General features: G+C 35.3%; 1 protein-coding gene across 3 annotated transcripts in view; it reads left to right on the forward strand.

Moving 5' to 3' along the window:
- Positions 1 to 23,522, forward strand: part of BNC1 (basonuclin 1) — a 178,219-nt gene that overhangs the window by 52,483 nt on the left and 102,214 nt on the right. Inside the window, exon 1 of one of the 3 annotated variants that reach the window (XM_031955674.1) lies at positions 10,276 to 10,399. The exons of the other annotated variants lie outside the window; for them this stretch is intronic. The gene's annotated coding sequence lies outside the window, so the exon portion shown is untranslated. Of the gene's footprint in view, positions 1 to 10,275; positions 10,400 to 23,522 lie in introns of those variants that run through there. 3 annotated transcript variants of the gene reach the window in all.

Consider the following 23,522-nt stretch of genomic DNA (forward strand, 5'->3'; position numbering starts at 1 on the left):
GTAACATATAGAAATACTGATGATTTATGTGGATTTATTTTATATCCTGCAACTTTGCTAAAGTTTTTAGTAGTTTTTTAGTTGATTCTCTAGGAATCTCAAAATATGCCATTATATCATCTGCAGAGTGATAATTTTGTTTCCTCGTTGTCTATTCTAACTCCTTTGATTTCTTTTTCTTCTTTTATTGCTATAGCTAGCATTTCTAGTACTATATAAAAAAAAAAAAGTGTTAATAATGGGCATTGGTACTTCATTCCTGATTTTACCAGGAAGGCAGCTTATTCCCAATACACATAATGCTTGCTGATGGTTTTAGATAGATATTATTTATCATTCTGGGGAACATTCCCTTTATTCCAATGATCTCTAGTGTTATTAATAGGAATGAGTGTTATTTTTTGTAAAATGCTTTCTCAGCATCTGTTGAGATAATCATATGATTTCTATTAGTTTTATTATTGATATGGTCAATTATGCTAATAGTTTTCTTTATATTGAACAACCTCAGCACTCCTGGCATAAATTCCATTTGGTTATAGTATTAGTATCCTGCTGATAAATTCTTGTAATCTCTTTGATAATATTTTATTTAAAATTTTTACATTAATATTCATTTACATTGGTCTATAATTTTCTTTCTCCATTTTGACTCTTCCTGGTTTAGGTGTCAGCACCATATTTCTGTCATAAAAGCGATCTGGCAGAACTCCTTCTTTGCCTATTTTTCCAAAGTTTATATAATATTGAAGTTAATTGTTCTTTAAATGTTTGGTAGGATTCTTGTAAGTCCATTTGGCTCTGGAAATTTTTTCTTAGGGATTTTATTGATGGCTTTTTCAATTTCTTTTCCTAAAAAAGGAGTTATTTAAGTGTTTTTTCTCTTCTGTTAAAATATTTGTATTTAATTTTTTTTTAGTTCTAAGTTCTGTTTTTTTTTCCTTCTCCCCCTTACCGCTTTATTGAAAAGGCAAGAAATTTGACATGTTACACATGTGCAGTTATGCAAATTGTGTTTCCATACCATGAAAGGAAACAAATTTAAAAAGAAGAAAAAAATCTGAGAGAAATAAAGAAAAAGTATGTTTTGATCTACTCTCAGATTTCACCAATTCTTTTCTGGGGTTGGATAAGCATTTTTCATCATAAGTTCTACAGAATAGTCTGTCATTTACAGTTACTCATTATACAGTATTGCTGTTACCATGTATAATATTTTCCTACTTCTGCTCATTTCACTTTGCATCAGTTCACATAAGTTTTTCCAGCTTTTTCCTGAGAGTATCCTGAGAGTATCATTTCTTATAACACAATAGTATTCTATCACAATTATTCACAACATTTTGTACCACTATTTCCCAATTGTTGGATATTTCTCAATTTCTATTTCCTTTCTACCACTAAAAGAGCTGCTATATTTTTGTACACATAGATTTCCTTTGTGTTTTTATTTTGTACACTTAATAACATGATTCTAAGAAGGGACCGATAGACTTCATTTGATTGCCACAAGGTTACCATTACACACAAAAGATAAAAAATTCCCAGGTTTAGGCTTACCTACGTTGTCTTGTTCAGCCCTCTGTTTCCAATCCGTGTCCTTTACCCTTTAGGAGGTGAAGAAGGAAAGAGAAGGAAGAAATCACAATTATCTTTCCTTCTCTTTTTGAATTTAAAGGGAATTTTTTTCAGGAACACTTTATTTAAAATATATCCCTGAAGGATACTGATCATCTGTTGTATTTTTGCTTTCTTACCAAGTAAGTAGGAGATGAGGTCGTGGAGTGTAAAAACACACTGCTCTTTGCTAATTACAGACTTGCCTTGTTTTATTGCACTTTGCTTTATTGTGCTTTGAAGATATTGCATTTTTTACAAATTGAAGGTTTGGAGTAACCTTGCTTTGAGCAAGTCTATCAGAGCCATTTTCCCCCCATAACAGAATGTGCTCATGCCATGTCACTCACATTTTGGTAATTCTTATATTTCAAACTTTAATTTTAATTTTAAATTTATTTTATTTCAAACTTTATATCTGTTACAGTGACCTTTAATCAGTGATCTTTGATGTTACTATTGTAATTGTTTTGGGGCACCATAAATTGAATCCATGTAAGACAGCAAACTTAATTGATAAATATGTGTCTGATTGCTACACCGATGAGCCCTTTCGTATCTTTCTCCCTTTAATCAGGGACTCCCTATTTCCTGAGACATAACGATATTGAAATTTTTTGTTTAGTTGCTTTTCAGTCATTTGGGTTTTTCTTGGCAAAGATATTGCCTTTTCTTTCTTTGGCTCATTTTATATATGAGGAACTAAGGCAAACAGGGTTAAGTGACGTGTCCAGGGTCACACAGCTCGTAATTGTCTGAGGCCTGATTTGAACAGAGGAAGATGTGACTTCCTGACCCTAGGGCTGGCACTTTGTCCATCATGTCACCCAGTTGCCCTGTTATTGAAAGTGGGCCAATTAATAAAAATCTTAAGTATTCAAATGAAAAGGAAGGGTCAACTGATGTGGTAAACTTCGCTGCCTTATTTTAAGAAATTGCTACAGTCATCCCAAACTTTAAACATCCCTCACCATGCTCAGTCAGCACCCATCTTATCTGGACCAATGACTAGAGCATTGATAGCTCGACATAACTTATTCTAATCCAGGGTCTTTTGGGGGGGGGGGGCGGAGTTATGGGAAGAGAGACTAGTAGAGCCAAAAAATATGGTATCAGGATCCTCAGGAGAGCAGCAGAACTTAAGGAAGGCTGAACTGATGATATATGGAGACAAGAGTCACAGAGGATGGATGGGTCTGGATATGTTATCTGTTTCATTGAAGGGAATACCCAAATTGATGAGATAACAGATTTTTTTGTTTGGGAGAGAATCTTTTAAATTTAAATCAGCTCTTCTGAATACATATAAATGATTACAGTCAATGTCATTCCTTTCAACACACTTGGACGGATTTTGCTGGGAAGTCTGTGTAGAATACAGTTACATAGATAGCTCAGCAGGTTTTTCCTGTTGTAAATATGAGAACTTTGGCGGAATAAGTACGTATATTTCCAACAACCATGACTCAGTGGAGGGAAGTGGGATTCAGTATTTTTATTTAATGGCATAACATCTAGTCCTCTTAAGAACTCCAACTTTAGCTTTTAGGAAAGACAGGAATTATCTTGATTAATGAATATTGATTATAGATATGGAAAAGAACTCATCTGATCTAGAACTTGCTTTGAGAGAAGTGCATCTCTAACTGTCCAGGGTAAGGTAGTAGTCCTTTCCAGAAGATCGCTAAGAAGAGGAGGAAGACGACCTTCATTTGTCTACTAAATTGTCAGCTAAATATTTCATTACTTTTCATGTTCATTATAACAGAAGTAACATTGCCGTTTTTCTATGCCACATATTGTGTAGCTTTATATTTGGAATATGAAAGAATGTTTAAATTTGCATTCATTCTAGAAGTGCTTATCATGGATTATCGTAAATCTTATCTTAATTTTCAATAACCATTGTGCAACATTATGAATAATAGTCTGCTGTCAACACGTTTATAATCATAGACGTTTACTTTTACATAGTGATAGATAATGTGTTGGCATTATAAACCACAACCTATTGCTCTCTGGAGCCTCTGAAAATTGTGTATTGGTCCAGATGAGTTGAGTGTGTGTTCATTTAGACTTTGGAACTTTAAATGAAATTATAAAATGTTTAATGCACTTTCCCTGCCCTCTTGAAGTTGCCTAAACATAACTTAATCTTGATGACTTAGCTCATTATGTAGATAATTTTCAGATGTTATTAACCAGGCCCAACCTCCCTCTGGGCTTACATCTACAGCTGCCTATTATATTTCTTAAAATGGATGACTTGTAGACATCTTCAAAGTACCATAACAAAACTCGTTATTTTTCCCCCCAAGCCCTCTACTCACCCTAGCTTCTCTATTACTGTCAAGGACACCATCATTTCCTAATTACCCAGGCTTACAGGCTAGATGCTATTCTTGACTTCCCTCATTCACCCTCTCAATCCAATCTGTTGCCAAGTCTTCTTGATTCTACCTTAAAAAATTTATCTAAAATATGGTCCTTTCTCTCTTTGGACTAGGATACAGCTATCACCCTGATGATGGCATCTCATGTCTGGACATTGCAAAAGCTTGTTGGTTGCTCTCCTTGTTTTAATTCTTTCCCTTCTTCAGTCTGTCTTCCCCCTCAAGAGACAAAATGACCTTCCTAAAGCACAGGTCTGTCCTGTTCTTCCTATTTGGTAAATTCCAGTGGCTTCCTGTTACCATCAAAAGCAAATCTGAAACCTGTCTGGCTTTCAGAGCCTTTATAGTTTAGCCCACTCCTACATATTTAGTCTTCTTTCACCCTACTCTGATGATACTGACCTCCTTGATGTTCCTCCATCTCCCAGCTACTTACATTTTTACTAGTCATTGCCCTGGAATTCTCTCTGTGTCTTTACCTCCTGAATTTTTTCACATCTTAACTAATCTTAACTAAAACCTCACCTTCAAGAAGCCTTTCTAGGTTTCATTTAATGTTACTTTAGCTTTTCCTCTGAGATCGCCTCTATTTTTTCCAGTATATATTGTTTTGTACATACTTGTTTATAGTTTGTCTCCCTGGTTAGACTGAACTTCTTGAGAGAAAGGACTGATTTTGCCACTTTGGTACACTTGGCACAGAGCGTAGCAATAGAATGTTTTTTGTGTGTTATGGGCCCAGTGCTCTGGTGAGGGCATCTCATTTTGGCTGCAAGAACTGATTGTTAAGTTTTCACTGAGAGCTTTTATACCCCAGAAATTGATAAACCCAAAATCAGGGCATGACTAGACTAATGAAAGCAGTGAAGAAAAATGTGACTAAAAGATTAAACTTAAAAGAACATTATGCATACAGTTTTTAAATTTTTATTTTTTTAAAGAACTAGTTGTTAAATATTTACCAGTACACTCTTACATAGACATCCTCCCTCAACCACATCCCCTTTTGGGTAGTCTGGTGAATTCTATGGATCTCTTTTCAGAATGGTGTTTTTAATTGCATAAAATAAAATATATAGCATTACAAAGGAAATGAATTAAATTAAAATATAGTGATAAAAATATATTTTTTAAAAAATACAAGTTCATGGACCCCAGATAAAGAACCTCTGCTCCAGGTGAATGCCTTAAAACTTCATAAGTGTCCAAATTTTAGCATGTGTTGAATTTGTGACACTGCCTTCCAAAGTTGTGGTGAGGATTAAGTGAGATTATAATTATAAAGTTCTTAGCACATGGCTATGTAAATGTTAGTTATTATTTATTATAATTATTTATTTTTATTTTAGCAAGCTTCCAGGTAGCACAATAGAGAGTACTGGACTAGGAGTCAAAAGAGCTGAGTTCAAATTCCACATCAGACACTTAATAGTTGTGTGACCGTGAGCAAGTTACCAAATTTCTATCTCTCTCATTTTCCCTATTTGTAAAGTGGAGATAATAATAGGACTTACCTTGCAGGATTGTTGTGAAGATCAAAGGAAATAATATTTGTAAAGCACTCAGCATAGCTCCTGGCACATCGTGGGTGCTATAGAAACATTAGCTATTATTTTTATTAGGGACAATCTCAACAAACACAAGCTTAACATGCATTGACTTTATGTATTTTAGCTTCTCAGAGAGTTTTTGCATCCTTATTCTTAAGTATTTTCTAGTTAGAAGAGAAGATGTTTAAGTTTGATCTATAGAAAGTTTAATATGTGACTCCCATTAGATTCTTTAAGTTTAAGTGAGGTTCTTTAGAGTAAGGAATTGATTTTATTTGGGGGAGGGAGTTCTTTGTATCCCCAATGCTTGACACAGGGCCTGACATGTATTTAGAACTTAATACACTCTTGCTGACTGACTGTGACAGTGAAGAAGATGGCCTACATTAGTCAAAAGAATATCATTTGAAATAAATCTTTAAAAATTGTTCATTGATGGTACTGTTCAGAATATTAGCAGAATTCTCTCTTTGTCTTATGGCTTACTCATTTAGCTGAGTAGCTGAGGAACATGAATTAAACCATTATAGTTGGTTGACATCCTTTATCACATACACTGTAGTTGTGGTAAATTATGTCAGGGCCACAATCTATACTGGCTTATTATACACGTTTCCCAAAAGTTGTAGTGTTGTTTTAAGCTTTAGTAGTCTAAATAAAATAGTGGAATAACGTATATGTTCAAGTGACTAAGAATACCAAGATGCTTAGGTACATTCATGTGATGAGCTCATGTAGGTGGTAGTAATTAGATCAAAGAATTAGTACTCTATCAAGGTAAAGTAAGAAAATTCATTTCGTCTCTCAGTGATTCCATTTGCATCTGAAATAACTGAATGTTTGTTTCCCTAAGTCTCCTTTTTGCCTTCAAGAATTAAGGTCTTTCCTATTAAAAACAAAACAAAATAAAACAAAAAGTTAAAAAAGAAAAAGAAAAAAATCTTAAATTTGGCCCTCCAGATTTCCCTAATAATTTTCCTTTTTTTTTTTTTTTTCGCTTTTAATTTCTTGCCAAACTTAATGAATAAATGGCCTATTTCTGCTATCTGCATTTCATCTCTAGTCTTTTCTTCTTCAGCTTCCTACAATTTAGCCTCTACCACTCTATTGAAACTTTTCTAATGCAAGTCATCAGTGAATGTGCCCAGATTTTTTTACATAGCATCTATTTTTAAATCAGTAAATCATTGGCCAAAAGCAGAATGTTACAGATGTTTATCGGAGGACCAAAATATGTATAAAATATACTTAAGATATATCTTGCTTTACTAATTAATGTGTATCATCTGGTCTCAGTGTCAAGTATTAAATTTTCTGTGGCATAAAGACTAAGTTTAGATATCACCTCAACTCTCCAAAACATAGCTCAGAATCAACAGACTAATTTTTAAAGATAATTCTCTCTCTCCTTTAAAACTTTAATGATTCTTTATTCCACATTTTATATCAGTTCTAAATGTCTCTGCCTAATATTCAAGACCACAATAATCTGTCCCTACCCTACCTTTTCTCTTTATTTCTTACTGTATTTGATGACCACTGCTTTATAATATAGTTTTAGGTCTATATAGCTAGGATACCTTCATTGATTTGCAAAACATTTCACAATTATTTTATCATTTCAACAGTCACAGAAGATGAAAGCTGTTATTTCCCCCATTTTACAGATGGAAAACCAAGGCCAACAAAATGACTTGTCCAGAGTTACATAGTTAAATATCTTAGGTTGGATTTGAACTTAAATCTTTGTGAATCTTCTAGGTCCAGCAGTACTCTATCCATGTTCCACTTAACTTCCTTTTATATTCCATCTTGTTCCATGTGTCTTAGTATTGTTTATCCATCTATATTCTCTTAAAAGTATACTTTATGTCACACTGATCCCTCTTTATACTGTTTCTTTCTTTCTTTTTTTCTTCTTCTCTTCCTCTATCTCTTCTTCCCTACTTCCCTTTATCTCCGCCTCTTTTTCTTTCTTTCTCTCAGAAGACTGACTGCAAGTAGATTACTCAACAAAAAATTTGTTAACTGAAATTAATTTCCGTTCCCCTAAAGAAGTTGACACTCTTTTAGAGTGAAAACTAAATTCCAAATGTAACGGTAAAATCCAGTAACTTTTTTTTCATCATGAATTTTTTATTTTAAATAAGGCATGTACTTTCATTATTATTCTTACTTGTAAATTTTGTTCATACTAATTCTCTGTATATTTAAAGAGACACTTTAGGGATTCAACCTACTCACCTTTACCCAATATGATATACATGAATTTTAAATTCTATTAGAGAAAGAAAAAAAGTCAGATCTCCATTCTGCTCCTCATTTTTTTTTAAACATCTTTTTGTATTTGACCAATTGTACTTTTAACTTTTTTTTTTTTTTTTGGCAAGGCAGTTTGGAGTTAAGTGACTTGCCCCAGGTCACACAGTCAGGAAGTATTAAGTATCTGAGGCCACATTTGAACTCAGGTCCTCCTGACTCCAGGGCCACAGCTCTATCCACTGTGCCCTAGCTGGCCCTAGATCTCCATTCTGAAGTGAATTGCTTCTATGTGCCTCCAGTTGAGTTAGGGAGCTAACTTCCTAAGTTACATCACTCAATCATCAGACTTGCAGAAGGTATTAATGGGTCACTTGTTGGAATCCCACTGTTGAGCCATGCTCCCCGAGGCCAGAGTGCTGGCTATTAGAAGGGGCATAAGAGATACTTTCAGCCCTCATTTTGCCAATGAGAAAAGGGCCCCTGAGATGAAGTGACTTGTCCTTGGTCAGATAAATTTGGGCCTAGATTGTGACTTCTAGACTACTTTCTCTTGAGTCATATTCTTTTTCCAAGATGGCATTCTTTATTTCAGGGCTTAAAATTACTCCCAAAGCTAGTATTCTTTAACATTAGGGCGTTGTTGTTTTCTTCTATCAGATGCCCTGTGGTTCTGGGAAACATCGGAAGGAATTGGAAAAAATAGTTTATCATGGCTAAAAATTTTTATAGACTTAGTTTTTTTTTTTTTTAAATTTCTTAAGATTTTGTTAGGTAAATTTTGTTCTTTATTAAAAATCATTTTCTCAATTTTCTGAGTTTATATTTTAAATAAATCAATAATTTTAATAGAAATGATTTTGATCTATTTCAAGTAAAAAATTAATAGTGTTAAAAGCATTTTCTAAAGAGGCAGTATGCATGAATTCTACACTTTAATTCTACAGTTAGAATTAAAGAAATCTCTGTTTAAATTTCATATTATAGTCTTACTAGGTTTGTGACCCTAGGCTAGTCACTTAATCTCTCATTTTCTCATCAGTAAAATGGGGAAGGTGGTTGGATGTGATAGTCCCTAAAGACTTTTCCAACTCCAAATCAGATTTTAACTGGGAACCCTTAATGACGGATTTGTACTAAATCTGATAGTCTCTTCCTTACTCATTTGTATAAGCATTGTGTGTTTGGGATGGTATTGAGAACATCTTACTGTGACAGAAGACATGGGGGGGAAAGGGAGCCAACATTTTCCTAGCTGGAAGGTCCATGCCCTTGGGTGGTGGTAAGCAAGTAAGGAACATGCTGTACTTTTCTGCGCGCTGAGAGGTTAGATTATGAAAAGCCCATTTGCTATATGTTGGTTAAAAAAAAACAACCTTATCAAATTTTTCACCATTTTGGGGGCGTATGTGTGCTTTGTCTTCTTTACCTCATTTCCCATTCCAAACTTTAGATGCTTTGGGTAGACACACCTTTACAAAATAGGTGGGATCATACCAACATGAGATAAGAAAAGTATAGATAAGTCTCTAGCTTAAAGCTGGCATGAGAAAAGATAGAAAATGAGACATAACATGTCCTATTGCACTCTGGTAGGTTTTTTCACCAAGTTTTATCAATGCAATTTTAAATCTATACAGCTCTATATTTAATTCTTATATCCATGCAATATTTCATTCTAAGCATGATAAGGAAGCAAGGGGTCAAAGCTAACAATTAGCACATAACATATTCTTGTTTTCTACTCTTAGGGTACATGCATGCCCTATGTCTAGTCTCCTATCTGTAAAATGGGTTCTTCCAGGAAAGGTAGCAAGAACTAATTAATGCCTGAAAATGTTGTCAAGATCTTCTGATAAAAGGTGCTATATAATAAGGGCAAAATATTCTCATATAAATTCCAGATTTGTATCATATGACCTGTTCCTATGTGGGCTAGAGGGGTGTCTTTTCATGTTCAGATCTGATCTCTAAATGCAACCATGCGTTTTCTCTCCTCCAAATGACTGTACTTGTCTAAAGAGGAGTCTTTAATTTTCTTTTTGGAACTAAGTAGCATCCTTACTTAAAACAACAAGAGACCCATGGCACAGTGAGGTAAGATTTAGTAGGAGATATGCTGGCACCTTTCACTTCATAGCAATTAACAAGAAGCAGGTTTTTAACACTTGCGCGCGCACACACACACACACACACACACACACACATTTAAGAACAGTTAGTTTTTAATCTCAAAAAGTGTCTATCATAACACCAACTAGTGTTTATTAAGCACCCACGTACAAATGGCATTTTGCTAAGTGCTAAGGAAAGAAAATTAAACAGATGTGACCTTGGCTCTCTTGGAGCTTATCATAATGGTGTAACCACATAATTAATGATTGTTTTCACATGGACCTGGTTGAAATGAGCCAATATAGTCAATTTTGGGAAGCCCTTCCCTTTTCCCTCCCTTAAAACCAGCTGCCTGATCTATGGCTACTTAGTTCTTCCCTTAGTGGATGGGGATGGAGAGAGAGGAAAGGAGAGAACAGAAGATGAGAGGAGAGTATCTCACAGGAGGCAGGGTTATCCAGAGGGGTAAGCTTTTGCCTACAGAAAAGAAAAACCAGTCTTAGCTTCATTCTGGCATTTATAAGCTCTGTTAATGTAGGAGAGCCTTGTAACCGCTCTACACTTTGGTTTCATCACCTGTAAAATGAGCTGGATAACATGGCTTTTAAGGACCCTTCTTTGTCCAGGATCTATTATTAGTCTTCTTTGTCCTATTGAACTAATTTTTCAAAAAATGTTTTCTGACCATGTATGACCAGTTATGTCTCTGTGATGTATGATGTATTTCCCTCAAGAAGATCTTGGGAAGTAGATAGCACAAGTGTCAATTTTCCATTTAATTTTATTTCAAATTTCTTTATTTTTAATGCTAGCTTTTGTTTTTATATCCCATTAACTTCTGAATATACAGTGTCTGCTCCTAAACCCCATCCATAAGCTATTCCTTGTTATAGTGGGAGCAAATCAGCAAAAGTATCTAATATATTATGTTTGACAGTTTGTGCAATAATCTGTGATCATAATCTCCCTACCCTTCACTGATACAGTGAGGAAGAAATGTCTCCCTGTTTCTTCTCTAAGGTTAAATTTTGTCATTAAAACTTCAGAGCCTTCACATTATTTATATTAAAATTGTTGTAGTGGTGTATACAATTTTCTTGGTTCTGCTTGCTTTGCTTTTCATCAGTTAATAAGAGTCTTCTGTGCTTTGTTGAATTACATATTTCATAATTTCTTATAGGGTAGTGATTATTCTATTTTTATTTATGTACTAGAGTTTGTTCTCTAGTTCCCTAGTCAATGAGCATATACTTTGTTTCAAATTCTTTGCTATCATACAAAATGCTTCCATAAATATTTTGGTGTATGTAGGATGTTTGTCTTCAACTTTCTTGGGATATGTATTGAGTAATAATAGAATGTCTACGTTAAAGGGAATGGGATTGTAGTCACTTTTCCAAAAGTATAATACTAAGTTGATTTAAAAAAAAAGTTGAACCAAATCATATCATTACCAACAATACATTAATATTCCTGTATTTCTACAACACAAACTATTTCTATATTGTATCATCTTTGCCAATTTGCTGAGTCTGGGGCAAAACTTCAAAGTCGATTTGATTTTCACATCTCATATTAATGATCTGGAACAGTACTTTTCAGTTCTTTTGAAAACTGTTCATATCTTTTGAAATACTTGATTTGCTAGAGAACAGCTCTCTATCTTACATATTTGCGGAAATTCTCCATACATATTGAATATTTTAAAAGATATTTAATACAAAAGTTTCCCCAATTGATAGTTTTACTTCTTTTCTTTGCCGAATTAATTTTCTCAGTGAAAAAGCTTTTCAGTTTCATTAATTTATGGTTGCTGTTCTGTTTGGGGTTATCAAAATATGTTGATTCTGATTTTTTTTCCTTGATCTGTTTCAATTATCTAATTTCCTATTTTTTTCATCAGAAACAAATAATCTTGATTACAGCTTTAAAATATAATTTGAGCTCTAGGAATAATGTTCCCTTTAATTTCTACTTTTTTCATCATTTCCCTTGAAATTCTGGACTTGCGTTCAGAGTGAATTTTATGATTTTTTGTGCCTCTGTGAAATTCTCCTAGGTAGATAGTTTGCCATAGCAGTAATTTGGCACATTAATCTAGATGGTATCATTTTATTATATTAACATGGCTCAGCTATGAACAATAAATAACACTCCAATTATTTAAATCATTCTTAATTTCTTTGCAGAGGATTTTATAATTATATTTATATAAATAAGTATCTCATTATCTCTGATGACTTACTCATGGTCACATTCTGGGTTAGTACTGAAGTCAGAGTTGAAATCTGACATTTCAGATCCCAGCATTCTTTGCATTTTTCTATATTTGTCTCTCTGCCTTTTTGTGTGTCTATCTCTCTAAGTTTGTATCTATCTGTCTCTTTCTGTCAATGCAAGACAGGGTAGGCTTTTTAGCAGTTCTTGTGAAGGTTCTACTGAATAAACTGGTTTATTTAATTAGGAATTTTTCTGTAAGGGCAACCAGTGTAAAGCCACAGAGATGGGAAATGGACACACACACACACACACACACACACACACACACAAATCTCATATATACCTTTGTGTGTGTGTGTAAGCTCCTCAGAATTTTTGTGGTCTGTTTTTTGTTTTGTTTTGCTATTCTGTATTTTCTGTATTCTATATTTGCTATTCTGTATTCTGTATTTTCTGTATTTCTGTATCTACAGCAGATTTGGCGTGAAATAGGGAAGAGTCAAGACCTGAAATAGTCTTTTCCATACTTACAAGCTAACTGAATGACCCTACCTGAACAAGTTAATTCATTTTTCCTCATTTATAAATAAAGAGATGGGACTTGATCTTCATGTTCTTATGTAGCTGCCAATCATGAAATGTCAGGATTTTGAAACTTTGTTTATTCACTTTTGGGTTTATTCACTTATTATTGAGTGTTATGGACCAAAAAGGTAACGGAAAAAGATTTAAGGTATAAAAATAGAATACTGTTAAATTCATGGGAAACTTGCTTCTGTTTGTTTATATTAATTTTTTCTCTGTGTTTTAAAATATAGAGATTACATTTTTTGAATGAGTGGATAGTCTTTCTTGGAGAAATTATCATAAGGGAAGATACATCAAGCCAGTGAGACAGAAGAGCTCTACTTTATTTGATGAGCCCAAATGATGATTTAAGCCAGTTTGGCTTTTGTGGTCTTTTGGCATAGATGAAACAGGTGTGTATGTGTGTGTTTGCCACACACTACAGGTTAAGCAGGCCGTATCCAAGCATAATGAAATTGTTGTGCAACATCAATATTCTTCCAATGGCTGGGATATTTACAGAGAATACTTGAGAAAGCTCTGTGTGAACTGCATTTCAGTAGAATAGGTGGGAAAGATCTATCAAGAGAAGGCTTTACATCTGCTTATATCTGCTTAATTGTGTTTGCCCAATAAGAACTGTATCTATTTTTTTTTTATTATAACTTTTTATTGACAGAACTCATGTATGGATAAATTTTCAACACTGTCCTTTGCCATCACTTCTGTTCCAACTTTTCCCTTCCTTCCCTTTACCCCCTCCCCTAGATGATAAGTTGAACATGTTAAATAAAGTACATCTTAAATACAATATATGTGTACATATTTAGAACTGTATCTTATCACTTATGTCTGAACTAGAAAGTGGCTCTGCTCAGTGTGTATATATGGTATTTATCCCAGCTTTTCTATCAGTTTTTTTGTTTTTTTTTTAATTGGAGGTGTGTGTGTGTGTGTGTATACATACATGTGCAAACCTATCCAAATCCGGACCCCTAGTTCTCTAGTAGGGCAAGTTACCTCTCTGGGACATCAGTTTCCTTCATCTGTGAAATGATGAAAAAGAGATTAGGTGATTGTCTAAAATCCCTTCCAACTCTGAAATTCTGTTAGTTGCTACATTTAATCTCGGGATAATCTACATGGAGAAGTTGTAAAGCCTGTTTTTCTATCTTTGGATACCATTTGGACAACTCTCATTAAATATTCATGAATGAGGTGAGAAGAGATGCCTTGGGGCATTAACTAGCCAACTCCTGCTGCTTGGATACTCAATGGACAAACAACCTGGGAGGACACAAATATATACATGTACACATTTATGCTGTGTGTGTGTCTACATGTGTGCGTGTGGGAATATTATATATATATATAGACACATAACACTTGCTAACATAACAGATACGCTGAAAACCATCAGCCTTTGATTCAAATATATTTCCAAGTTATGTTAAGAAAAATTTAAAGCATGCAGAGTCTCAGGATTGATTCTCAACTGTTTGTCAGCCACATGTGACCCTGGGGTTGTAAGTGAGCCGAATGTCCCCCCGGGTATGGGAAAGGGCAGTTGGCCACTTTTTGCTGTTTTCAGCACAGATATTTCAGGTGATCCCGCAGTCAGGTTGACAGGAAGCCCATCGAATGACACTGACATGGTTTTCTTTGTGTGATCTGAACGTCTGGATTAGGTCACTTAGCTCTGGTGTAGTTTAGCCAGCCTCGACTTGCACGGTGGTGACATACATCTGCTGACTCGATGGATCAGTGCATTCAGCTTCAGGCTGACTGGTGGGCCATGCTTGAAAGACTTCTGGCATGTGCTGGTGCCTGCATTTTTCACCCTTGACTGAAAGCATATGCTTCATACAATCAAGACAGTGTTAGCGTGTGGGTCCCAGGCAGCTTCCTACACATCTGGCAGAGCCTGGCCCTCCTTCCAGGTGAATCATCTCTCCTGGGAGGGTGGCTTGCAGCACTGTGGCATCTGCAGAGTGGCAGGAAGTGTCTGAATTCATCTGAGAGTGATTTTTATCTCCACATGCTTTTCCAATTTCATCAGGGCCCCTTGCACTACATTCCAAATGACATGTCTACATCTGCCAAAGACAAAGGAGGGCTGATGGATAAAAATGGTCTGTGACCCTTAAAAATCTGTCCTGCTTTAAGGTGGTAATAACTTGGGTGAAATAAGTATTATATGAAAGGCCTTGGAAATACCTTGAGTAATGACTTCTTTGGGGAATAAACTCACTCTAGTTTCTTTTATCTCCCCCACCCCCACACCCTTTTTAAATTACTGGATTGTAAACATCAGGGAAACTGCATTTTCCTCCCTCTCCCTCTTCTTCCCTCCTTTTCCTTTGCAACAAGCATCTTATGGGGGCATGAACTTACTGGGTAAGTTTTTGTTAACTCGGAGCAGATATTCAAAAATCACAAGTACAGGGTTTGTAATATTACTGGGTCACAATGTGTACATAGCTTCTGCTGCTGTCCTTATTACCCAGCACATGTCCAAGGGAAATTTTATGACATGGAATTCTGGGGAGTTATTTTCTCTGAGTTGATTGTAAATACTGAAGCTCTCACATTTTTTTTAGTAGTTTTTCAAAGACCCATAGGATCCTTCTCTCCTTCAATTGGGACATAACAGTGATAATGTGAAATAGTTGGGCCACCATGGTGCTCTCTGCTCTGCTTGGTTCTGCCTCTCCCCAGGCCTTACTCTATTCCAAGAATGGGGCTGTCGTTGTAGCTTGCTCCTCTCCAAGAAAATGTTTAGTCAGACCAAAAGCTAGTTCCTACAAGTCTGGCACTGTCCTCAGGAAACACTGAAAGGAAGGGCAAACGGTAAGGGATATTAGTCCCTTTTATGTGTCTTTGATGCCCAGTATCTCAATTCACCAGTAGCAAGAGTCAGAAGCAAGATAAGTTATTTTCTTTCACAGACTGGATTTCTCAGGATTAGATTGAATTCTGATATCACAAATCATGGATACCTCTTGACAAAAGAAATATTATGTCCCTCTTCTCCCCTCCTTTTGTTTCTGAATTTGAAGACACATACTGTCTTTTTTTTTTTTTTTTTTTTCACTTTTCAAACTCAGACACAATCCTTCCCTTCTTCCCTCTATCCCTCCCTTCCTTCTTATTCAGAAGCTCTGGGCCTAAGTTTACACACTATAAAATGTGAGGGCTGATTTCTAAGATCTCTTCTAGTTCTAAAATTCCAGGTTTTGTGAGTGACTCCCAGATTAATGGTAAAGAAATATGTGCTGAATGTGGGTGGTATCCTAGCATCACTTGAAAAAAGGCAAATGAGAATCCTTTCCAAGGATGTAGGACTTGGGATAATAGATACAGGGAAGAATTCTTCCTTTTGGGCAAAATTATGACAAGGGAATATCTAGAAAGATTATTTACCATCCCTGTTTTTCTTTTTTTGTCATTCTTTCTCTTTTTTCCCCTCATTTCAGTTCCCATTTTTTCTTTCCTTGTTTCTTTTTTTCTTTCATTCCTTCCATTCCATACTGTCCAGTATATAGGACAGTTACTACATACATACTGGTCTACGATTAAGCCTTAGTCACAGTAGCCCTTGGACATCAAAAAACCCAAAAGGATACTTGCTAAGGAGTTTAAAGATGAAATGATTAACTTTTGTTTTAAAAATTCTTTGGGAATTCAGGTTCATCCATTTAGAGCTGGAAAGGACTTTAGGTCATCCAGCCCTACCTCTTCATTTTGTAGATGAGATGCCTGGAGAAATTAAGGGACTTGCCCAGAACTACAAGAGTAGCATTTAGATAGAGCAATGTTTTGTTTTGTTTTAATCAGTTTTTATTGCTTTGTTTTGGTTTTGTATTATCTAGGCTTTTCCCTAAATCCCTCCTCTTCTCCCCCAGAGAAAAGAAATAAGAGAGAAAATTCTGAAAACCTGATTAATGCAATATAAAGAATGTACTATTCCAAACTCATAGAAAAGCTAGGTAGCATAGTGGATAGATAGACTGTTGGACAGGAAGAAGAGTTCAAATCCAGCCTCAGACACTTTATATATGTGTAGAGTTAGGAGTCACTTAATCTATGTTTGCCTCAGATAATCATCTCTAGAATGGGGACAGTAATAGCACCTTACAGAGTTTTTTGCAAGGTGAGATATTTGTAAAGTGCTTTACAAATTTCAAAACATTATGCAAATTATCACTGTTATTACCTGTGAACCTCTTACCTCTCCAAAGGAGTTGGGAGCCAAGTTATCTTATCTTTTTTGGAGATGTATTTATTCTTTGTAATTTAGCACTCTTTTTTTTTTTTTTTTTAAATTGAAAATTCATTGTTGTATATACACATATTTTGGCTCTGCTCTCTTTATTCTGCATCAGTTCACAAGATTTTTCATGCTTCTCTGGATTCATCATGTTTGTTATTTCTTGTAGCACAGTAATCTAAAACATCCACATGATTTTTGAGCCTTTTTAAACTAAAGGATATCTACTTTGTTTCCAGTTCTTTGCTACTATAAAAAGTTTTGCTCTAGATATTTTGATATACCTGTAACCTTTCTTTTCACCAGTGACTTCAAGGTGTACGCCTAGCAGTGGAATTTCTGGGTTTAAACATATGGACATTTTAACCGCTTTATTGACATGATTCCAAATCATTTTCCAAAATGATTCTACTAATTCATAGTTCCTCCAGCAAAGTATCCATGTACATGTCTGTGACTTCCTTCCCTCCCTCCATTATTGGCTATCTCTTCTTTTGTCATGTTGACCAGTTTGCTGGATGTTAAAATGAAACTTCAGTGTTATTTGGAATTTGCGTTTCTTTTATTTTTAGTGATTTGGATCATTTTTTCACATGTTTGTTAATAGTTTGCAATTCTTTTAGGAATTGTTCTTATCCTTTGCCTACTTTATAGGTTGTTATAAAATGGACAGAACTTTGATTTTTTCAGTCCTACAACTATGAAAGGGAGTGCCTTGGTCCTGGAAAAAAAGAGCCAGCTCCAAGGCCAGGTGAAAATGGCAATATCTAACCCAAGGCGGATGAGGCAGCTGGGGATGGGGGTTGGGGGAAAGAAAAGTAGAGCAGATTCCTACTTGTCGGTGTAGGAGATAAGCAGGTCAGAGCCTGGTACTTGAGATAAACACGGAGACCATCTGAATCCCGGCCAGGAGTGTAGACCACAGAGATGTGAAAACTACTGGGGGCAAATCCAGGAGCACAAAGTCCAAGATAGAGGCAGAAGTCAAGTTCCAGGAAAGTGAGCTGGAGGGGGGAGCCCAGTGCAAGCTGAGGGCTATGATCCATGGAATCACAGTCACCAGAACCAATGATTTGACTGACTGGTTTTCAGCTTGGCTCAGCGTCTGTCTGTTTGTAGTTGGGGTACATTGTCATGCTTTTTACCCTTCTCTTCCTGCTTAACATGCTGCAGCTGTGATAGGAGCCAGCTCTGACACCTGGTTCTTTTAACATACTTTGAAATAATACTGCCCAATATTCTGATTCACACAGCTTGACCAGAAGATTTTCCTGGCCTTTCACCATTATCTGCCTCTCTACTTACTGTATTACCCAGTTATGTCTGGAAGGAAGTCATATTTGCAGGAATTTTTTCCTAATCCATCTGTTTACCATCAAATCCCAAATCTCCAAGTTCTTTTGTAAGATAATAAAATGATCTTATATTAACTATAACTTTCTTGCTAATTAGCCCTAAACATTCTTTTTCAGTTTCCAGATGAAGGTAGCTCAAATATTCCTGTTTTATCTTAGTAATCAAACATTAACAAATTCATGATCCAATTGAATAAAAGCTGGGGATGTTCTTAAAAGGTCATGAGGAAACTGAGGCCCAGAGTTAGCTTAAGTGACTTGCCCGAGGTCACTAGAATTCAAATCCTGTTTGTTCTGTAATTCTTTCCACTTATACAATATCCTTTAAATATATCTGCTATATGGTATTACATTGCAGGTAGTTAAAAAGGGAAGCATGATCTGTTAATATTCAAATATTTGTTGTCTGAACTTCTGAAAATACAAGTTATAATTTTTAAAGCAATACCACTTTATTGGTATTTTTTGTTATATTTTACTCACATTTCCCAACATATATTCTCTCTAATAACCCTTCCTTCATAGCAAAGAATTTAAAAAGTGGGGGGTGGGATTCAGTAAAACCTACAAACATATCAAGAAAGCCTAATGATATATGCAATGTTCAATATTTATTCCCCCCATATATATCCCTGCAAAAAAGGGGGAGGAAGTACTTTCTCCTATCTTTTCTTTGGTGCCAATTTTCACAGCATGTAGGTACCATTGTTATTTACCATTGTTATTCTTTTAAAAAAATTTAAAATTTATATTAAATATATTTTTCAATATTCATTTTTATAAATTTTTGAGTTCTAATTTTTTCCCCTTTCTTCCCTTACCTTCCCCCTTCCCAAGACATTAAGCAATCTGGTATAGGTTATACTTGTTACAATCATTTTTAACATATTTCCATATGAGTCATGTTGGGAAAGAAAAATCACAACAAAATGCAAAAACTATGAGAAAGAAAAAAAGAGTAAACCCCCCCAAAAGTAAAAACTGTATGTTTGATCTGCATTCAGTCTCCACAGTCTTTCTCTGGATGCAGATGGCATTTTACATGCAAAGTCTATTAGAATTGTCTTGGATAGTGAATCATCGTACAGTCTTGTTACTGTGCACAATGTTTTCCTGTTTTGCTTACTTCAGTCAGCACCAGTTCATGTAAATCTTTGCATTTGCAGGCTTTTCTTGAAATCAGCCTGTTTATCATTTCTTATAGAACTGTAATATTCCATTATATTCACATGCCACAACTTATTCAGCCATTCCCCAATTAATGGCCATCCACTCAGTATCGATTTCCTTGCCATCACAAAACGAATTGCTGTAAACATTTTTGCACATGTGGGTCCTTTCCCCTCTTTTATGACCTCTTTGGGTTACAGACCCAGGAATGGCACTGTTATATCAAAGGGTATGCAAAAATTTATAGCCCTATGGACATAGTTCAGATTGCTGTTCAGAATGACCGGGTCACTTCTCAACTCCACTAACAATGTATTAGTGTCCCAGTTTCCCCACATCTTCTGCAACATTTATCATTATCTTTTCCATGTCATCTCAAGTCAATCTTTCCTAAGATTATAGATGTTTTTAATTTCTTCATCTCAAAATTGTATGTTCATATCCTTTTGGGGATATTTACCATTTGGGGAATGATTTATATTCTTATAAATTTGACTCAGTTCTCTATTTTAGAAATGAGGCCTTTGTCAGAAACATTGTAAAAATTATTTTCCAGATTTCTGCTTCCCTTTTCATCTTGGCTGCATTTTGTTGTATAAAACCTTTTTAATTTAATGTAATCAAAATTAACCACTTTTATATTTCATAATGTTCTCTATTTCTTGTTTAGTCACAAATTCCTCCATTCCCTAAAGATCTGACTGGTAAACGATCCCTAGCTCTCTTAATTTACCTACGGTATCATCCTTTATGTCTAAATCATGTACCCATTTTGAACTTACCTTGACATAGGGTAGATGTTGGTCTATGCCTAGTTTTTGCCATACTGTTTTCCAGTTTTCCCAGAAATTTGTGTTAAATAGTGAGCTCTTATCCCAGAAGCTAGAGTCTCTGGAGAGTTGTTATTTTTAATGTTGATATTGCTATAGTTATTGGGCATATTGTTTTCCTGGTTCTTATTACTTTGCTTCAATTCATCCAAATCTTACCATACTTCTCTGGATTCATCATAATCATTTTATATACTATAGTACTATTTGATTACATTCATATGTCACAACTTGTTTATCCATTCTTCAGAAGGCTTCTGCTTAGTGTCTGATTCTTTACTATCACAAAGACTGCTATGAATTGTTTTGTGTTTATTGGCCCTTTTGTCATGTCATGTCATGTCATTGACTACCTTGTCAGTGTAATGATTGAATAAAAAAATCACTGACACTTTTTAATCACATTTAAAAATGTAATTTCATATTGATTTCCACAATAGTTAGATCAGTTAAAAGTTCTATCCACAGTGCATTAGTTTGCTTATGTTTCCTCAACCTTACCAACATTTATTATTCCCTTCTTTTATCACCTTTGACAATCTGCTGGTTGTAGATGAAAGCCCAGTCTTGTTTCAATTTGTCTTTGTCTTATTAATGATTTCTAAGATGATTCCCATCTTGAATTTAGTAACTCTCAAGAGCATTCCATCCTAAATCCTATATTGGATAGATCTCACAGACCACAAGATAACAGGACAGAAAAGCTGGTAATAGGGACAAAATAGAAAATGCTTAATAAGACTACTCATTCTTAATCTGCATAATTCCATTTTATCTCTATAGGTGTTGGGTCTTTTAACTTCTAAGACTTTGTCCAACTACAGTGACATTAAGAAAGTGAAATCCTATGTATTTAATTAAAATAGGAGAAAAAAACAAACCACAATTGGTTTGGCAGAAGTGGGAAAGGAAGAACAAAGTTGTGAAATTGATAAAGTGAGCAATAAAAATGTTGTTCCCCTCTTTAAATCTTGGGAAATTTTTTAGAGTTAGAGATTGGTAGGATGTTAGATCTTGCAGGGACATAAAAGTTCATCAATCCATCTCCCTTCCAGCTTAGTCTCTGATTCTTCATTTTGAGGCTTAAGTTTTTTAAGATGATCCAGATAATTCATAATAGAGCTAGAATGGATAGGAAGAAACCCCCAGGGATCTTACCTTCTAGGGCTCTTCTCACTATACCGAACTGCTTTACATAGAATGTATATTCTTTGAGAACACGGGCGTTACATTTTTGTCTTTTGTATCGTCAATGCCCCGCCCCATTCAGTTCCTGGCAGAATAAATTCTTAATGATTGAATGAATATATAAGTGAAACCTATTAAACACTTATAGACACTGTTTAAGCACAGAGGAAAACACATATTAACACATATTGAGAAAATCTGTTTTCTTAAGGAGCTGATATTACAATAGGGAAGATAGCCCTAGAGAACTGGACTTGAAGTCAGGAAGGATTGTTTGAATACCATACCCATACTTACTAGCAATGTTACTTTAGACAAAGCACGTGACTTCCTTTGGTTTCCTCATTTGTAATATTGGGTTATTAATAATGCTTCCTAAATTTATTATGAGAATCAAGTAAAATAATATGTAAAAATGCTTTGCAGTCCTTCAAATGCATTATAGGTGTTAGCTGTTTTGTGGAGTGGTAGTCAGGAAAAGGAGTATTGGTCTGGAGTTTGGGGGAAAGATTATAAATTGATCCACAGGGCAAGTTCAACTGACATGTTCTTTTCAGAAACAATGAAATACTTATTTGTTGTGCCTAATGGAAAGCAGCTTGGAGATGGGGAGAAGAGACGGTGTGAAGATGAAAGATGATGAATAGGCTGGGTAGCTGGATGGAATATGAAGGGTGGTTTAATCTGAGGAGAGCTAGATAAAATAGAATGGATGAGTTTACACTATTGCTCACCAATCAAGATAGCCAAACCCAGAGGTATATGTTCTGGAAACCAAGTGATATGATTGGTTAATGAATGCTTATTGAATTGATTTTGAAGTTAAAGTTCCTCTAAAATAAATGATTTTGATGATTTATTACTGGTAAATGTTAATAATTTTAAAAATATTTGATAAAGGAGATTAAATATCTGGAGTTTGTAATTCAAAATCACTATTAGTATTTATTTAGTACCACTAGAAGAATTTGTTAACAGAGGAGTTTTTTAGATGAATCTCATTTTAACAGGACATCAGAATTGTTTTGTCAATTAAAATGGATCAGTTGCTTGGATTTTCAAAAAACAAACACTTCTCATCCTTTCATTTGTCAAAGATGACATTTCTTGGTAGTTGAATTAGAATGTTGATGTGGCTGAAAATGCCGACATTGGGCAACAGTTATTTCCACCCTTTCTACAAGTGAAATTTGTCTTTTGATGAGTGAGTAGCTATAGTAGAGCCATGCTCTTAGTCACTATTAGTGAGGCATCCTCTTTAGACTTATGGTTAACATGAGCAAGTTTTTTGGACCTTTGCTCAAAAAAGAGCCATTCCATGCTACATCACCACTTGTCTCAGCAGCACCTTGAATATCATGACCAGTCATGTCATATTGCTTGAGGCTGTGTTTCATGAATCTTTAAAAGTAAGTGTTTTTTCCACTCTCTTACCTTATGGAATATCCCATGTGATATAATCCTACCAGCATCTTGGGGTATTCCTGTTGTCATCTATCCTTTGTGCATTTCTAGCATTGTTTAGGGCGCTTATGTGCCACGAGCCCTGTTCTAATGCTTGTGTTCTAAGACTTAATTAGGGCTTTTAGGTGATGTTGGTCAAAGACTCTTAGAAATGAGGAGTGACACCCATGGTTGGTTCCTGTCTCCCAGCTGGATGTCGTGGTCCTCTGCAAGTCTCCTGGAGGCTACGCTGCCTGCCTGATTTCCTGCAGCTTCCCAGAGTGGGTAGCACTCTAGCTATCTCTATAATCCCTACTTATTATGATGCTTTTCCTAGAATGCTGGGTTGAAGGTGTCTTTGAATTAAGAACTGAGAATTCAACAAGAATTTTAGTTAAATCCTACATGCAGTCCACTTTTTTCTTGGTACAGGCTGTTACATTTATAATCTTAGGCTTCTTCTGGATTTCTAGCACTTAAATGGATCATGCAAATCTGTGTTTGGTCAGCTCTGTCTTCCTTTATTAGTGTTTTGTGAGCACAGT

This window comes from Sarcophilus harrisii, chromosome 2 (assembly GCF_902635505.1).
Source record: "Sarcophilus harrisii chromosome 2, mSarHar1.11, whole genome shotgun sequence".
Lineage (NCBI taxonomy): Eukaryota > Metazoa > Chordata > Mammalia > Dasyuromorphia > Dasyuridae > Sarcophilus > Sarcophilus harrisii.